Genomic DNA, 18,546 nt, shown 5'->3' on the forward strand with positions numbered 1-18,546 from the left:
GTGCTGCTTCGAAGGGACACATGCACCCCCACGTTTATAGCAGCCCTATCAACAATAGCCAAAGTATGGAAAAAGCCCAAAAGTCCATCGATGGATAAATGGATAAAGAAGTGTTTCATATATACTATACAATGGAGTATTACTCAGCGATCAAAAAGAATGAAATCTTGTCATATGCAACTATGTGGATGGAACTGGAGGGTATTACGCTAAGTGGAATTAGTCAGAGAAAGACAAAAATTATACGACTTCACTCATATGAGGACTTTAAGAGACATAACATATGAACATAAGGGAAGGGAAACAAAAATAATATAAAAACAGGGAAGGGGACAAAGCAGAAGAGATTCACAAACATGGAGAACAAATTGAGTGTTACTTGAGTGGTTGTGGGAGGGGGAATGGGTCAAATGGGTAAGGTGCACTAAGGAATGTACTCCTGAAATCATTGTTGCACTATATGCTTACCAATTAGGATGTAAATGTTAAAAAATAAAAAAATAATAAATTAAAAAATAAAATAAAATAAAATAAAATAAAATATTTCATTCATACACTTATTAAGTAATTATACATGTATATTAGTGGCCATCACCCAAATGTGGCTTTACTGACACTGCAATATAATGCCTACAATTTGGATATCATTGTGCCTTTAAGGCAGTATAGCCTAATAGATAAGTTCTAGTCTCTAGGGCCTAATAGGACAGCATAAACCAAGTGCTCTGTGGTACAAATATATATTTGTGGCAACAGTTAGTTTTTTGTTTCTGACTTTTTGATAAATTTGTCACATAATAATTATTTGGTAACATAGTTACAGCCATTTAATCAAATGTATAATTACTGCATTATAAAATCCCATATATCAGGTGATTGATTATAGAGCAATTTTTTACCCCAGCAATTTTATAGAGCAAGTGATATTCTGAATTTCAGCCAAGAATATTCATTCTCAAAATTTCTTCACTGAAAACAAAGGTGAGTACTCTCTCATTTCAATAGAAGAATAAATGAAATATGTATACAGCTAAATATTCTTATCACGTTAATTGAGTAAAATAATTATGCCTACATATAGGGCAAATACCATGATAAGATAATTGCAAAAGCGTTCAATGACATTTTACAAAGTATTCTGATATTGGAAATATCCTGAAGAGACATGAGGATGAGCATATATATATGATAATATATATCTCCAATATATTCATATATCCTATATATATCCTATATATATATATATGTATATACACACACACATACACACACACACACATGAGGGTGAGCATATATTCATATATGTGTGTGTGTGTATATCCAATATGTCCAATTATACAAATCAATTTTACAAATAATTATTTATTTATTTTGAGAGAGTGAGTATGTGAGAGGTGGCAAGGGGAGAGAGAGGGGAGAGAGAATCCCAAGTAGGCTCTGAGCTGTCAGTGCAGAGGCTTACATCAGTCACTACCCTGAGATCATGACCACACCCAAAATCAGGAGTCAGACCCTAACTGACTGAGCCACTCAGGTGCCCCTATTGGAGATTTTTTAATGGCACGAGAGGGTATCCTTTTATTAAATGAATTTCCCTGCAAAGGTGTCCATAAAAATATTTTAAAACAATTTTGTGGACATCATAAAGTGGATATTAGTTGTTTGTCCTCTTGTCCTCTTGAAAATTGAGAGTTGAACTTCAGCAATTCCCTACTGATATAAAAAGAGATTATAAAATGAATCACCATGATGAAAATAGAGGGGAGTGTGCCAGGTTCAATGTCAATAAAATTTGTTAATAGGATTTGTAATAAAATAGTTATTTCCATCCTCTCATATGTTTGTATGCAAATCTTCATATCCCTGATATGAATCATTAGGTTGTATGACAATGAGAATTAAGGTTTTTGTTGAAAGATTATTAATAATTATCTAATTTTAAGGGGAGATTGTGCTGAATTAACAGGATAGACCAAACGCGATCATGATGGTCTCTAAGTTTGGAAGCAGGAAGAAGAAAAAATGTCACAGTATGTGATGGAAGACTTGCCTGGGCATAATTTTCCCCCCAATTGTTTCTTTCATAATTCTTTTCCCATTCGTGTAAAATGTGCAACAGTTGAACTATACAAACATCTATGAAAACTTTAATGGCTATTAGGATTCTTGATGCTGAATATGAGACAGGAAAATGCAGAACAGGAAAGCAAACTTTAAAAAAAAAGAAATGAATATACTGTATGAGGAGTATGGGGAATGGGGACATCATCCTGGCATTAATATGGATATGAGATCTCTCTTTCTCTGTGTCTCTCTCCTTCCTCTCTTTCCTTCTCTCCTTCCCAGTTTAGATGACACATATAGACAGACAGATAGATAGAGAGGTAGATATAGAAAGATAACATATAGATACGTATGTACATAATATACACACAGTCAAATGGTGCACAAATAATATTGAGACTCTATTTCTAAGACTTTATACAACATAGACTTAATGATTAATTGAGTAAAACAAAAAATGATCTGTGGTGATGATTTTGACAAAGGAATAAATGACATTGATAACGTGAGGTCTAATTTTTCATATAGACAAAATATGTTTTTTCTTTGTCACTGTGATGATGATATCGTCCATTATATTTGTATGAAGATAGGCCAGTTTTTACAAGTTCGTATTGGAATTTTTGCCAACATCTTCCTGCTTCTCTTCCACATCTTCATGCTACTTCTGGATCACAGACCTAAGCCAACTGTCCTGATCATCTATCACTTGGCCTTTGTCCACATAATGAAACTGTTCACTGCACTGTTTTTTAATGTCTACAGGCCTGTTTGAAGTACTGAACATTCTAAATGATTTCAAATGCATGGCTTTATTCTGCATGATAAGGGTGACACGGGGTCTCTCCTTGAGCACCACCTGCCTCCTCAGCATGTTCAAGGCCATCATGATCATCCCTAGCACCTCCTGGTTGGCCAGCTTTAAACATATGTGCAAAAAGGACATCTTCCATTCTTTTATCATCTTATGGTTTCTCAGTTTGTCTCTCATTAGTGCCTGCATCTTGTATACTGCTACTCCTTCTAATGTGACCCAGAGCAATCTACTGTGTGTCAGTAAACACTGCTCACTTTCCCGCCTAAACTCCATCATCAGGGGACTGTTTTTCACGTTTTCAATATCCAGGGATGTTTTCTTTGTTGGAGGCATGCTGTTCTCAAGTGTGTACATTGTGATTCTCTTGTCCAGGCTTCAGAGGCAGTGCCAGCACCTTCCCAGCATCAACCTCTCCTCAAGAGTCTCCCCAGAGAGAAGGGCCACCCAAACCATCCTGCTGTTGGCAAGTTTTTTTTTGTGGTCATGTACTAGGTGGGCATCATTATCTCCTTCTCCTCCACTCTCTTATGGGCATATGACACAGTCATTCTGGATTTCCAGAAGCTTGTGCCCAATGTCTATGCCACTGTCAGTGTGTTGGTGCTAATAAGTTCTGATAATGATCATTTTTATTTCATTCAAATTATAGAGTGTTTATTTATATATAACATTTAAATGTAATTTTAATTTGTATGTCATTGAAAGGTTTACTGTGTGTAAATAATAAATATTTTTGAAACCTCTGGTAACAATTACCCACCAGCTTTTTTTGAGTTTAGTATCAAGTAAGATTCAATATTGCCATGTGTTGAACATTCCTTTATCTTTCATTTTATTTCTCAAACACTCTTAAGGAAAATTTTCTCTATAAAAGTAAAATACACTCTAAAGCATGACTATTGTACTCTATTACAATGCAGTGAAATACACTCTAAAGCATGACTATTGTACTCTATTACAATGCATTACCTATTGATAATGCAACATTTGAAAATTCTGTTTACTCTTTTTACTTCAAGATATTTAGCTGTGCCTCTAATTTTAACTGAGCAACACTTTTCTCAGCACTATTTATATTTCTTTCTTTTTTTTAACATTTATTTATTTTTGAGACAGAGAGAGACAGAGCATGAACGGGGGAGGGTCAGAGAGAGAGGGAGACACAGAATCTGAAACGGGCTCCAGGCTCTGCGCAGTCAGCACAGAGCCCGATGCGGGGCTCGAACTCACATACCGCGAGATCGTGACCTGAGCCGAAGTCGGACGCTTAACCGACTGAGCCACCCAGGCGCCCCTATTTATATTTATTTCTATGAGTTCCGGCTTCTATTAGGGCTCCAGAGAGTGTACTCTCACCTCTGTATGTTTTCTAATTTATCATTCTCTTCTTTTAAAGGTTGTAAACTTTGTCTCATGTTACAACCTATATATATTTTTTAATTTCTTTCATTTACACAGTTTGAGTAATATTTCTGGTGAGTATTTTATTTATCTGCTTTTGTTACAGTTAATTTCTTATTGGTAACTTAATGCCTAGTTTTGAAATTAGAAATTTATAATCGTCATTTTTTTAGTTTTGTTTTTTAATTTGTATACAGTAGTTAAACATTTAAATGATTCTTATTTCTTCCCATTCTGATCTTCGTATAATATAGTGACAATTCTATTCTCTATAAATGTTCTCTCTTGAATGGATCTGGCTTCAAATTTTTGTTCAGTATTCTAGATTATTATTTCTTTCATCAACTCAGACTAATATAATATTTAACTAAATTATTGTGTACTAAATTGAGTTATTTAATTTTCAAGATTTAATTGTATTAGGCCTCTTCTTCACAATATATCTTACAAGCGTATAGTTTGCCTTTCGACGTTATTTTTATTTCCTATTTTTCCTGTCTTTACTTAAATATTTTATATGTTGTAGATGAAATTTATTGTCAAATTGGTTTCCATACAACACCCCGTGCTCATCCCAACTGATGCCCTCCTCAATAACTATCAAATAATTTAAACATATTGCTGATATATTTATTTTGTGACATGTAATTTCTTCTAACCTATACCCAAAACTAATTTAATTGTGTTTCACCATTAATAATTTTATTGTGAACTTTGAGACATATCACAGTGCAGGTATCTCTAGTCTCTTTGTACCAATCACCCTGAGGACGAGTTGGAGTACCACACAGGTTTGAGCTCCCTGTAGTCAGTCAAGATCTGGATGGCGAGACGGTCTCTGATTTTGATTGCTTCTTTAGATCCTTAACTTGAATTACTTAACTTTCTGGGATGTTCTTATATTTTATTATTATCCTTGCTGTACATTATATGGATCCTTTTACTTTTGTATTTTATATATATTTTTTCTATTTAAATTAAAGTGTAGTATTGTTGTAAGGAGTACAACCCAGTGATGCATCCCTTTCAATAATGACCAGGGCTTATCTGAACAAGTGCCTTCTTAATCCCCGTCACACAATTACCCCATCCCTACAACAAACACCACTCCAGTGACCCTCAGTTTGTTCTCTGTATTTAAGAGTCTCTTATGGTTTTTCTCTCTCCATTTTTATCTCATTTTTACCTCCCTTCCATATATTCATCTATTGTGTTTCTTAAATTCCGCATATGAGTGAAATCATATATTTCTCCATTCGTCAGTCAATGGACCTTTTGACTCATTACATACTCTGGCTATTGTTAATAGTGCTGCTATAATCATTGTGGTGCATATGTCCCTTTGAATTAGCATTTTTGTATCCTTTGGGTATATACCTACTGGTGCAATTGCTGGGTCATACAGTAGGTCTATTTTTAATTTTTTGAGGAACCTCCATGCTGTTTTCAGAGTGATTGCACCAGTTTGTATCTCCACCAAAGTGTAAAAGGGTTCTACTAATTCCACATCCTCACCAAAATCTGTTGTTTCCTCTCTTGTTTTTTTAGCCATTCTAATAGGTGTGAGGTGGTATCTCATTGTGATTTTGATTTGTATTTCTCTGATAATGAGTGATGTTGAGCATCTTTTCTGTGTCCGTTGGTCCTCTGGGTGTGTTCTTTGGAAATTGTGCATTAATGCCTTCTGCTCATTTCTTCACTGGATTATTTGTATTTTGGTTGTTGTGTTTAATAAGTACCTATTTTGGATACTGACCCTTTATCTGATATCTAATCTACAAATTTCTTCTACCATTCCATCGGCTGTCCTTTAGTTTTGTTGTTTGTTTCCTTTGATATGCAGATTTTTTATCTTGATAGGGTCCTAATAGTCCATTTTTCCTTTAGTTTCCCTTTCTCCCGGAGTTATGTCTAGTAAGAATTTGCTGTTGCAGAGTTCAAAGAGGCTACTGTCTGTTTCTTATTCTGGGGTTTTGACGGATTCCTGCTTCATATTTAGGGATTTCATATATCTTGAATTTAGTTTTGTTTATAGTATAAGAAAGTGATCCAGCTTCATTTTTCTGCATTTCACTATCCAGATTTCTCAGCGCCATTTGTGAAAGAGACTGCCTTTTCTTCCACTAGATATTCTTTGCTGTCTTGTCAAGGATTAGTTGGTCACACATTGTGGGTCCATTTCTGGATTCTCTGTTCTGTTCCACTGAACTATGTGTCTGTTTTTTGTGCCAATACCATACTGTCTTGATGATTAGAGTTTTGTAATACAGCTTGATGTCCATAATGTGATGCCTCCATAGTTTCTCCTTTTCAACATTACTTTGGCTACTTGGGGATGTTTCTCTTTACATAAAAATTTCAGAATTGTTTCTTGAAACTCTGTGAATGCGGGTGTTATTTTAATAAGGATTCCATTGAATGTATAGATTGTTTTCGGTAGTATAAGCATTTTAACAATATTTGTTCCTCCAATCTACTAGCATGGAATGTTTATGCTTTTTTGTGTCTTCTTTTTTTAAATTTTTAAGTGTTTATTAACTTTTGAGAGACAGAGAGAGACAAAGTGTGAATTGGGGGGGGGGGGGGAGGACACAAAATCCGAAGCAGGCTCCAGGTCCCGAGCTGTCAGCATAGAGCTCAACACAGGGCTCTAAATCACACTCTCAGAGATGATCACCTGAGCCAAAGTCAAATGCTTAACTGACTCAGCCACCCAGGTGCCCCACTTTGTGTGTTCAATTTCTTTCATAAGCTTTCTATATTTTTCACCATATAGGTCTTTGACCTCTTGGGTTAGGTTTATTTTTTGGTATTTTACATCATTTGGTGTAATTGTAAATGGGATTGATTCCTTGGTTCCTATTCCTGCTGTTTTACTATTGGTGTAAAGAAATGCAAACAGTTTCAGTATGTTGATTTTATACCTTGCAGCTTTCTGAATACATGAATCAGTTCTAGCAGTTTTTGGTGTCTTTGGGGTTTTAGCATAGAATATCATGTCATCTGTGGAGAGTGAAAATTTGACTTTTCCCTTGCCAATTTGTATGTCTTTTATTTCTTTCTGTTGTGTGATTGCTGAGGCTAGGACTTCCAGTAATATACTGAACAGCAACTGTGAGAATGGACATCTGTGTCGTGTTCCTGACATTAGGGGGGAAACTCTCAGCTTTTACCATTGAGGATGATATTCGGTGTGGGTCTTTCCTATATGGCCTTTATAATGTTGAGGATTGTTCCTTCTATCCTTATTTTCTCGAGGGTTTTTTATCAAGAAAGAGTGCTGTATTTTGTCAAATGCATGTTCTGTATCTATTTAGGGTATCATGATTCTTATCTTTACTTTTATTAATGTGGTATATCACGTTGTCTTATTTGCAAATATTTATATCATCCCTGCAGCCCAGGTATAAATCCCACTGGGTCTCTGTGCATAGTTCTTTTAACGTAATGTTTAATTCTATTTGCTAGTACTTGTTGAGATTTTTGCATCCAGATTAATCAGGGATATTGGCCGATAAGTCTCCTTTGTTTGTTTGTTTGTTGTGGTGTGTGTGTGTGTGTGTGTGTGTATGTGTGTGTGTGTTTGTGTTGTATGTGTGTGTGGCGTCTTTGTCTGGTTTTGGATCCAAGGTAATGATGGTGTCCTGGAATCAGTTTGCCTGCCTTCCTTCCATTTATATTTTCGGGGAAAACTTTGAAAAGTAGGTATTAACTCTTCTTTAAATGCCTGGAAGAAATTTCCTGGAAAGCCAACTGGTCCAGGATCTTATAATTGTTTATATTTCTTTGACATACATTGTGGTCTTCCCTCTTTTATTTGTGATTTTTTTCGATTTCAGTATTCTTTATTTTCTTCTTGATAAGTCTGATTAGGGATGTTATCAGTTTTTTTTTTCTTTGAAGGAAACTACATTTACTTTTAGTTATCTATTGTACTGTTTTGTTTGTTGGTTTCAAATATTGTTCATATCTGCTCTAATGTTTATCATTCCCCTTCTTCTGCTGACGTTTGGCTTTATTTGCTGCACATTTTCTAGTTTCTTTAGGTGTAACGTGAGATGTGTATTTGGGACCTATCTTGCTTCTTGAGATAGACTTTTATGTATATTCCTGTTAAGATGATCTTTGCTGAATCACATAGAGTTTGGACAGTCGTGTTTTCAAGTTCATTTGCTTCCATGTATATGTTTTTAAATTATTTGCTGATTTCCTGGTTAACCTATTCATTCGTTTTTTTTTAATATATTAAATACAACTTACTGTCAGATTGGTTTCCATGAAACACCTAGTTTTCATCCCAACAGGTGCCCTCCTCACTGCCCATCACCCACTTTCCCATCTCCCCCACCTCCCATCAACCCTCATTTTTTTCTCAGCATTTAAGTCTCTTGCAGTTTGCCTCCCTCTCTCTTTGTTATTTCCCCCTTCCCCTCCCCCATGTTTTTCTGTTAAGTTTCTCAAGATTCACATAAGCTTGAAAACATTATTAACTGCCTTTATCTGTCTGACTTATTTCACTTAGCATGATACCCTCCAGTTCATTCACGCATTCACGTTGCTACAAATGGCTGGATTTCATTCTGTCCCATATGTGTGTGTATACACACACACACACACACACACACACGCACACACACACCTATATATGCAATATCTTCTTTATCCATATGTACGTTGCTGGACTTTTAGGCTCTTTCCATAATTTGTTTATTGGTGAAACTGCTGCTATAAACAATGGGGTACAACTGACCTTATGCATCAGCACTCCTATATCCCTTGGGTAAATTCCTAGCAGTGCTATGGCTGGGTCATAGGGTAGATCTATGTTTAATTTTATTAATATGAAATTGTCAAATTGGTTTCCATGCAACAGTCAGTGCTTATCTGAACATGTGCCCTCCTCACTGCCCATCACCCACTTTCATCTCCTTCCCACATCCCATCAACCCTTAGTTTATTCTCAGTTTGTAAGAGTCTTTTATGGTTTGGCTCCCTCCCTCTCTAACATTTTTCTCTTCCCCTTCCCCATGGTCTTGTGTGAAGTTTCTCAGGATCCACATAAGTGTGAAAACATATGGTATCTGTCTTTCTCTATATGACTTATTTCACTTAGTTTAACACACTCCAGCTCCATCCACGTTGCTACAAAAGGCTATATTTAATTCTTTCTCATTGCCAAGTAGTATTCCATTGTATATATAAACCCCAATTTATTTACCCATTCATCAGTTGATGGACATTTAGGCTCTTTCCATAATTTAGCTATTGTTGAGAGTGCTGCTATAAACATTGGGGTACTGTTGCCCCTATGCATCAGTACTCCTGTATCCCTTGGGTAAATTCCTAGCAGTGCTACTGCTGGGTCATAGGGTAGGTCTAGTTTTAATTTTTTGAGGAACCTCCACACCGTTTTCCTGAGCGGCCGCACTAATTTGCGTTCCTGCCAAAAGTGCAAGAGGGTTCCCATTTCTCCACATCCTCTCCAGCATCGATAGTCTCCTGTTTTGTTCATTTTAGCCACTCTGACTGGCGGGAGGTGATATCTGAGTGTGGTTTTGATTTGTATTTCCCTGAGGAGGAGCGACGTTGAGCAGCTTTTCATGTGCCTGTTGGCCATCTGGATGTCTTCTTTAGAGAAGTGTCTATTCATGTTTCCTGCCCATTTCTTCACTGGATTATTTGTTTTTCGGGTGTGGAGTTTGGTGAGCTCTTTACAGATTTTGGATACTAGCCGTTTGTCTGATATGTCATTTGCAAATATCTTTTCCCATTCCATTGGCTGCCTTTTAGTTCTGTTGATTGTTTCCTTTGCTGTGCAGAAGGTTTTATCTTTATGAGGTCCCAATAGTTCATTTTTGCTTTAAATTCCCTTGCCTTTGGGGATGTATCAAGTAAGAAATTGCTGCAGCTGAGGTCAGAGTGGTTTTTCCCTGTTTTCCTCTCTAGTGTTTTGATGGTTTCCTGTTTCACATTCAGGTCCTTTATCCATTTTGAGTTTGTTTTGGTGAATGGTGTAAAAAGTGGTCTAGTTTCATCCTTCTGCATGTTTCTGTCCAGTTCTCCCAGCACCATTTGTTAAAGAGACTGTCTTTTTTCTATTGGATTCTCTTTCCTGCTATGTCAAAGATGAGTTGACCATACTTTTGTGTGTCCAATTCTGGAGTCTCTATTCTACTCCATTGGTCTATGTGTCTGTTTTTGTACCAATACCAGGCTGCCTTGATGATTACAGCTTTGTAGTAGAGGCTAAAGTCTGGGATTGTGATGCCTCCTGCTTTGGTCTTCTTCTTCAATGTTACTTTGACTCTTTGGGATCTTTTGTGGTTCCATACAAATTTTAGCATTGCTTGTTTTAGCTTCCAGAAGAATGCTGGTACAATTTTTATTGAATTTGCATTGAATGTGTAGATTGCTTTGGGTTGTATTGACATTTTAACAATATTTATTCTTCCAACCCATGAGCACGGAATGTTTTTCCATTTCTTTATATCTTCTTCAATTTCCTTCATAAGCTTTCTATAGTTTTCAGCATACAGATCTTGTATATCTTTGGTTAGATTTATTCCTAGGTATTTTATGCTTCTTGGTGCAATTGTGAATGGAATCAGTTTCTTTTATTTGTCTTTCTTTTGCTTCATTATCAGTGTATAAGAATTCAACTGATACTCTACGTTGATTTTGTATGCTGCAACTGTGCTGAATTCATGTGTCCATTCCAGTAGACTTTTGGTGGAGTCTATTGGGTTTTCCATGTATAACATCATGTCATCTGTAAAAAGCAAAAGCTTGACTTCATCCTTGCCAATTTTGACACCTTTGATTTCCTTTTGTTGTCTGATTGCTGATGCCAGAACTTCCAACCTTATGTGAAACAACAGTGGTTAGAGTGGACATCCTGTCGTGTTCTGATCTCAGGGAGAAAGCTCTCAGTTCTTCCCCATTGAGGATGATATGAGCTGTGGGCTTATCGTAAATGGCTTTTATGATGTTTCAGTACATTCCTTCCATTCCGACATTCTCGAGGATTTTTATTAGGATGTGCTGAATTTTGTCAAATGCTTTTTCTGCATCGATTGACAGGATCATATGGTTCTTCTCTTTTCTTTTATTAATGTGATGTATCACGTTGATTGATTTGCGAATGTTGAACCAGCCCTGCATCCCAGGAATGAATCCCACTTGATCATGGTGAATAATTCTTTTTATATGCTGTTGAATTCAATTTGCTAGTATCTTATTGACAATTTTTGCATCCATGTTCATCAGGGATATTGGCCTGTAGTTCTCTTTTTTTACTGGGTCTCTGTCTTGTTTAGGAATCAAAGTAACGCTGGCTTCATAGAATGAGTCAGGAAATTTTTCTCCCCTTCTATTTTTTTGGAATAGCTTGAGAAGGATAGGTATTCTCTCTGCTTTAAATGTGTGGTAGAATTCCCCTGGGAAGCCATCTGGTCCTGGACTCTTATTTGTTGGGAGATTTTTGAGGACTGATTCCATTTCTTCACCGGTTATGGGTCTTTTCGAGTTTTCTATTTCTTCTGGTTTGAGTTTTGATGTGGGTGGGTGATTAGGAACTTCTCCATTTCTTCCAGGTTGTCCAGTTTGTTGGCATATAACTTTTCATAGTATTCCCTGATAATTGCTTGTATTTATTTCTGAGGGATTGGTTGTAATAATTCCATTTTCATTCATGATTTTATCTATTTGGGTCATCTCCCTTTTCTTTTTGAGAAGCCTGGCTAGAGGTTTATCAATTTTGTTTATTTTTTCCAAGTACAAACTCTTGGTTTCATTGATCTGCTTTACCTTATTTTTAGATTCTATACTGTTTATTTCTGCTCTGATCTTTCTTATTTCTCTTCTTCTGGTGGGCTTGGGGTATCTTTGCTGTTCTGCTTCTGTTTCCTTTAGGTGTGCTGTTAGATTTTGTATTTGGGATTTTTCTTGTTACTTGAGGTAGGCCTGGATCATAATGTATTTTCCTCTCAAGACTTCCTTCGCTGCATCCCAAAGCGTTTGGATTGTTGTATCTTCATTTTAATTTGTTTCCACAACTTTTTTAATTTCTTCTCTACTTACCTGGTTGACCCACTAATTTTGAGTAGGGTGTTTTTAACCTCCATGCTTTTGGAGGTTTTCCAGAATTTTTCCTGTGGTTGATTTCAAGCTTCATAGCATTGTGGTCTCAAAGTATGCATGGTATGATTCAATTCTTGTATACTTATGAAGGGCAATTTTGTGACCCAGTATGTTATCTATCTTGGAGAATGTTCCATGTGCACTCGAGAAGAAAGTATCTTCTGTTGCTTTGGGATGCAGAGTTCTAAATATATCTATCAAGTCCACCTGATCCAATGTATCATCAGGGCCCTTGTTTCTTTATTGATCCTGTGTCTAGATGATCTATCCATTGTTGTAGGTGGAGTATTAAAGTCCCCTGCAATGACCACATTCTTATCAATAAGGTTGCTTATGTTTGTGATTAATTGTTTTATATATTTGGGGGCTCCCATATTCGGCGCATAGATATTTATAATTGTTAGCTCTTCCTGATGGATAGGCCCTGTAATTATTATATAATGCCCTTCTTCATCTCTTGTTACAGCCTTTAATTGAAAGTGTAGTTTGTCTGATACAAGTATGGTTACTCCAGCTTTCTTTTGACTTCCAGTAGCATCATAGATAGTTCTCCATCCCCTCACTTTCAATCTGAAGGTGTCCTTAGGTCTAAAATTAGTCTCTTGTAGACAGAAAATTGATGAGTATTCTTTTTTTATCCATTATGATACCCTATGTCTTTTGGTTAGAGCATTTAGTCCATTTACATTCAGTGGTATTATAGAAAGCTATGGGTTAAAGTCATTGTGATGTCTGTATGTTTCATGCTTGTAGTGATGTCTCTGGTACTTTGTCTCACAGGATCACCCTTAGGATCTCTTTTAGGGCTGGCTTATTGTTGATGAATTCCTTCAGTTTTTGTTTGTTTGGGAAGACCTTTATCTCTCCTTCTATTCTAAATGACAGACTTGCTAGATAATGGATTCTCGGCGCCATATTTTCTGTTCATCACATTGAAGATCTCCTGCCATTCCTTTCTGGCCTGCCAGGTTTCAGTAGATAGATCCGTCACTAGTCTTATTGGTCTCCCTTTATATGTTAGAGCACGTTTATCCCTAGCTGCTTTCAGAATTTTCTCTTTATCCTTGTATTTTGCCAGTTTCACTATGCTATGTCGTGCAGAAGATTGATTCAAGTTACGTCTGAAGGGAGTTCTCTGTGCCTCTTGGATTTCAATGCCTGTTTCCTTCCCCAGATCAGAGAAGTTCTCAGCTATGATTTCTTCAAGTACACCTTCAGCACCTTTCTCTCTTTCTTCCTCTGCTGGAATCCCTATTATACTTATATTATTGCGTTTCATCGCATCACTTAGTTCTCTAATTCTCCCCTCATACTCCTGTATTTTTTTAACTCTCTTTTTCTCAGCTTCCTCTTTTTCCATAATTTTATATTCTAATTCATCTATTCTCTCATCTGCCTCTTCAATCCGAGCTGTGGTCGCCTCCATTTTATTTTGCACCTCATTTATAGCATTTTTAGCTCCTCCTGACTGTTTCTTAGTCCCTTGATCTCTGTAGCAATAGATTCTCTCCTTTCCTCTATACTTTTTTCAAGCTCAGCGATTAATTTTATGACTATTATTTTAAATTCATTTTCTGTTATATAGCTTAAATCGTTTTTGGTCAGTTCACTAGCTGTCGCTACTTCCTGGAGTTTCTTTTGAGGAGAATTCTTCCGTTTAGTCATTTTGGATAGTCCCTGGAGTGGCGCAGAACTTCAGGGCTCTTCCCCTGTGGTGTCTGGAGTAACTTGTGTTGGTGGGCAGGGCCGCAGTCAGACCTGATGTCTGCCTCATCCCACCGCTGGGGCCACAATCAGACTGGTGTGTATCTTATCTTCTTCTCCCCCAGGGGCAGGACTCACTGTGGAGTGGTATGGCCCCTGTTCTGGCTACTTGTACACTGCCAGGCTTGTCTTGCTGCTTCTATGGGATCTGGCGTATTAGCTGGGGTGGATCCACAAGGTGGACAGGGGCTGGAGGGGCAGACTCAGCTTGCTTTCCCTTCAGTGGTCCACTGCGGAGGGGACCCAGTGGCACCGAGAGGGAGGCTGACCCGTTGGAGAGATGGATCCACAGAAGCACAGCATTGGGTGTTTGCGCAGTGCAACCAAGTTCCGTGATGGGAACTGGTTCCCTTTGGGATTTTGGCTGGGGGATGGACAAGGGAGATGGCTCTGGCCAGTTCCTTTGTTCCCCGCTGAGCTGAGCTCTGTCCTCTGGGGCTCAACACTTCTCCCTCCCATTGTCCTCTAGCCCTCCCGCAGTCAGAGCAGAGCTGTTGACTTATAACATTCCAGATGTTAAGTCCCACTGGCTGTCAGAACACACTCTGTCCCACCCCTCTGCTTTTGCAAGTCAGACTCAGGGGCTCTGCCTTGCAGGGCGGTCTGCCCCTCAACCGTCCTGGCTCCCTCCTGCCAGTCCATGTAGCACGCACTGCCTCTCCGTCTTTCCTACCCTCTTCCTTGGGCCTCTTGTCTATGCTTGGCTCCCTAGAGTCTGTTCTGCTAGTCTTCTGGCGGTTTTGTGGGTTATTTAGGCAGATGTGGGTGGAATCTAAGTGATCAGCAGGACGCGGTGAGCCCAGCATCCTCCTATGCCGCCATCTTCTTCCAGTGCTCCCTTACTTCCTTCTTTGAGGGTTTTTTTTTTTTATCAATAATGGATTCTGTATTTTTTCGAATGCTTTTTCCTCATATATTGGGATAATCATATGATTCTTATCTTTTATTAATGTGGTTTATCACGTTGATTGATTTGTGAACATTGAATCGGCCCTTCATCCCAGGAATAAATTTCACTTGATCATGGTGAATAATTCTTTTAATGACTGTTGGATTTGATTTGTTACTCTCTTGTTGAGAATTTTTGTATCCATGTTCATGAGGAATATTGGTCCGTATTTCTATTTTCTTGTAGGATCTTTGTGCAGTTTTGGATTTCAGGTAATTCTAGCATATCACAGAAGGAGATTGGAAGTTTTCCTTCCATGTCTATTTTTAGAAAATTTTGAGAAGAATATGTGTTAAATCTTCTATAAATGTCTGGTAGAACTCACGTGGGAAGTCACCTGGACCAAGAGTTTTGTTTATTGGAAAATTTTTGAATACTGATTCCATCTCTTTGCTAGTTATATGTTTTCTCAAATATTTATTTCTTAATGTTTCAGTTTGGGTACTTTGTGAGTTTCTAGGAATTTGACCATTTCTTCCAGATTGCCAGACTATTGCCATATAATTTTTTATAGTATTATCTTATGATTATTTTTATATCTGTGGTGTTGGCTGTGATCTCCTCTTTCATTCAATATTTCATCTATTTATTTTCTTTCTTTTTTGTTTTGGTAAGTATGTCCCAGAGCTTATCAATTTTACTAATTTTTTCAAGAAACAACTCTTAGTATCAGTCATCTGTTCCACTGGTATTTTTAAAAATGTGTATTTATTTATTTTGAGAGAGAGGCAAAGCATGCAGGGGAGGGACAGAAAGTGAAAGAGAGAATCCCAAGCAGACTCTGCACTGACAGCAGAGCCCCTATGCAGTGCTAGATCTCACAACCATGAGATCATAAGCTGATCCTAAATCAAGAGTTGGACGCTTGAACAGTTGAGCCACCCAGGTGCCCTGTTGTGCTATTATTTTTGTTTGTTTGTTTGCATACCATTTATTTTTTCTTAGTCTTTATTATGTCCCTTATTCTGGCTTTAGGCTTTGTGTGCTCTTCCTTTCCTAGTTCCTTTAGGTATGAGGCTAGTGTGATTAGTTGAGATCTTTCTTGCTGCTTGAGGTAGGCCTGATTTGGAATACACTTCCCTCTTAGGACTGCCATTTTTGAATCCAAAAGTTTTGGACTGTTGTATTTTTATATTCATTTGTCTCCATGTATTTTTTTAATTTACTGGTTAACACATTCATTCTTTAGTAGGATGTTCTTTAACCTCCGTATATCTATAGCTTTTCTAAATTCTTCCTTCAGGTCAACTTCAAGTTTCATAGCGATGTGGTCTGAAAATATTCATGCTATGATCTCGATCTTTTTGCATTTGTTGAGGGATGTTTTGTGACCCAGTATGCGATCTATTCTGGATAACTTCCCATGTGCACTTGAGAATAATATGTATTCTGCTGATTTGGGATGAAATATACTGAATATATCTGTTAAATCCATCTGGTCTAGTGTGTCACTCAAAGTCATTGTTTCCTTTTGATTTTCTGCTTGGATACTTTGTCCACTCCCTAAGTGGGTTATCACTGTCTCTTAGATTACTGTATTATGTATTGTATTGTACTGCAGTATGGTATCTACCATGTTGGGGACACAATTATTTACAAATGTTAAATCTTATTGATGGATAGATCCCTTAGATTATTATATCGTGCCAGTTTTCACCTCTTGTTACACTCTGTTTTTAAAGTATAGTATGTGTGATATAAGTATGGCTATTGAACATTCTTTTGAAATATTTTCATATGACAGATGGTTCTCCATTACCTTACTTTATGTTTTTTTTTTAAAGTTTGTGTATTTATTTTGAGAGAGAGCATGCAAGTGTGGAAGGGCAGAGAGAGCCCAAAGCAGGCTCTGTGCCACCAGTGCCGAGACAGATGTGGCCCTTCAAATCATGAACTGTGTGATCATGACCTGAGCTGAAGTCAGATGCTTAACCAACTGAACCACCCAGGTGCCCCATCTATCCCTAACTTTCAATCTGCTGTTGTCTTTAGGTCTAAAATGGGTCTCTTTAGGCAGTATGTACCTAGGTCTTATTTTTATCCATTCTGGTACCCTATGTATTTTGATCATTTAGTGCATTTATATTCAGAGTTATTATTGAAAGACATGAATTTAATATCGTTATGTTACCTGTAAAGCTTGTGTTTCTGTGATGTTCTCTGCTCCCTTCCAGTCTTTATTGTTTGGGCTTTTTTCTCCACACAGAGTGTACCCATTAATATTTTTTAGCAAGGCTTGTTTAGTGGTCACAAACTTATTCAGTTTTTATTTGTCTGGGAAGCTACTTCTTCCATTCTGAATGACAGCTTCGCTGGATAAAGTAGTCTTGTCTGCATACTTTCAGCATGTTGAATATATACTGACTTTCCGCTGTGGCCTGCCAAGTTTCTTTGGAGAAATCTGCTGCAGACTTGATCTCTTTTCCTTTGTAGGTTAAGGACTTGTTTTCCCTTGTTGGCTTCAGGATTCTTTCCTTGACTGTGTATTTTGTGAATTTCATTCTGATACATCTTGTGATGGCTGGCTTTTGTTGAATTTAACAGATCTCTGGGCTTCTTGAATTTTGATGTCTGTGTCTTTCCCCCAGATTCAGGAAGCTTTAAGCGATAATTTGCTCATGTAAACCTTCTGCCCTTTTGGTTCTCTCTTCATCTGCTGGGACTCCTTCATATGAATGTGATTGCATTTGTAGAATTTGCTGAGTTTGCTCAGTCTACTTTCATGATCCAATACTTTAATTCCCCCCCCTTGTTTTCAGCTTCATTATTTGGCATACTTTTATCTTCTACATCACTGATTCATACGTCTGATTTATGCACCCTCTTTTTATGGCTTTCCGTATGGTTTGCATTTCAGTTCTAGAATTTCCAATTTCGGCCTAGATTTTAACTCTTTTATCTCTGCTGTAAAGGATTCTCTATAGTCTTTTCTTTTTTGAAGCCAAGCTAGCATACTTATAATTGTCGCTTTAAATTTTATGTCTGTATTTTACCTATACCTCTGTTGATTAAATCCATGTCCATTACTTCTACTTCTTGTTATTATCCGTTGCAGTGAATTACTCTGTTTTGTCATTTTCTCCAGGAAAAAGAAAAAAGGAAGCAAGAAAGAAAAAGAGAGAGAAAGCATGCAAGCAAGCAAGTTTGATCTTAGGAGTGTTTTGTTATGTTTCTTAAAGAAGCTAGATCTAGGGCGCCTGGCTAGATCAGTTGGTGTGCTTGCCACTCTTGAACTTGGGTAAGTTCAAGCTCCATGTTGGGAATGGAGAGTAATTAAAAATAAAATCTCTTAAAAAATAAGGTAGATCCAAATAATGAAAGAATATATATATATTCTGTGCAGATTCTATCTGCACTAAACTGAAGGTTTGCAGCAGTCTATGATCAGTAGATTTGGTGCATGTGAGTGGTC

General features: G+C 37.3%; 1 pseudogene; it reads left to right on the forward strand.

The window, feature by feature from the left end:
- Positions 1–2,432: 2,432 nt before the first annotated feature.
- On the forward strand, positions 2,433–17,758 carry LOC132675285 (putative vomeronasal receptor-like protein 4; annotated as a pseudogene).
- The last annotated feature ends 788 nt before the right edge of the window (positions 17,759–18,546 follow it).

This window comes from Panthera onca, chromosome F1 (assembly GCF_046562875.1).
Source record: "Panthera onca isolate mPanOnc1 chromosome F1, mPanOnc1 haplotype 2, whole genome shotgun sequence".
NCBI classification, from domain to species: Eukaryota; Metazoa; Chordata; class Mammalia; order Carnivora; family Felidae; genus Panthera; species Panthera onca.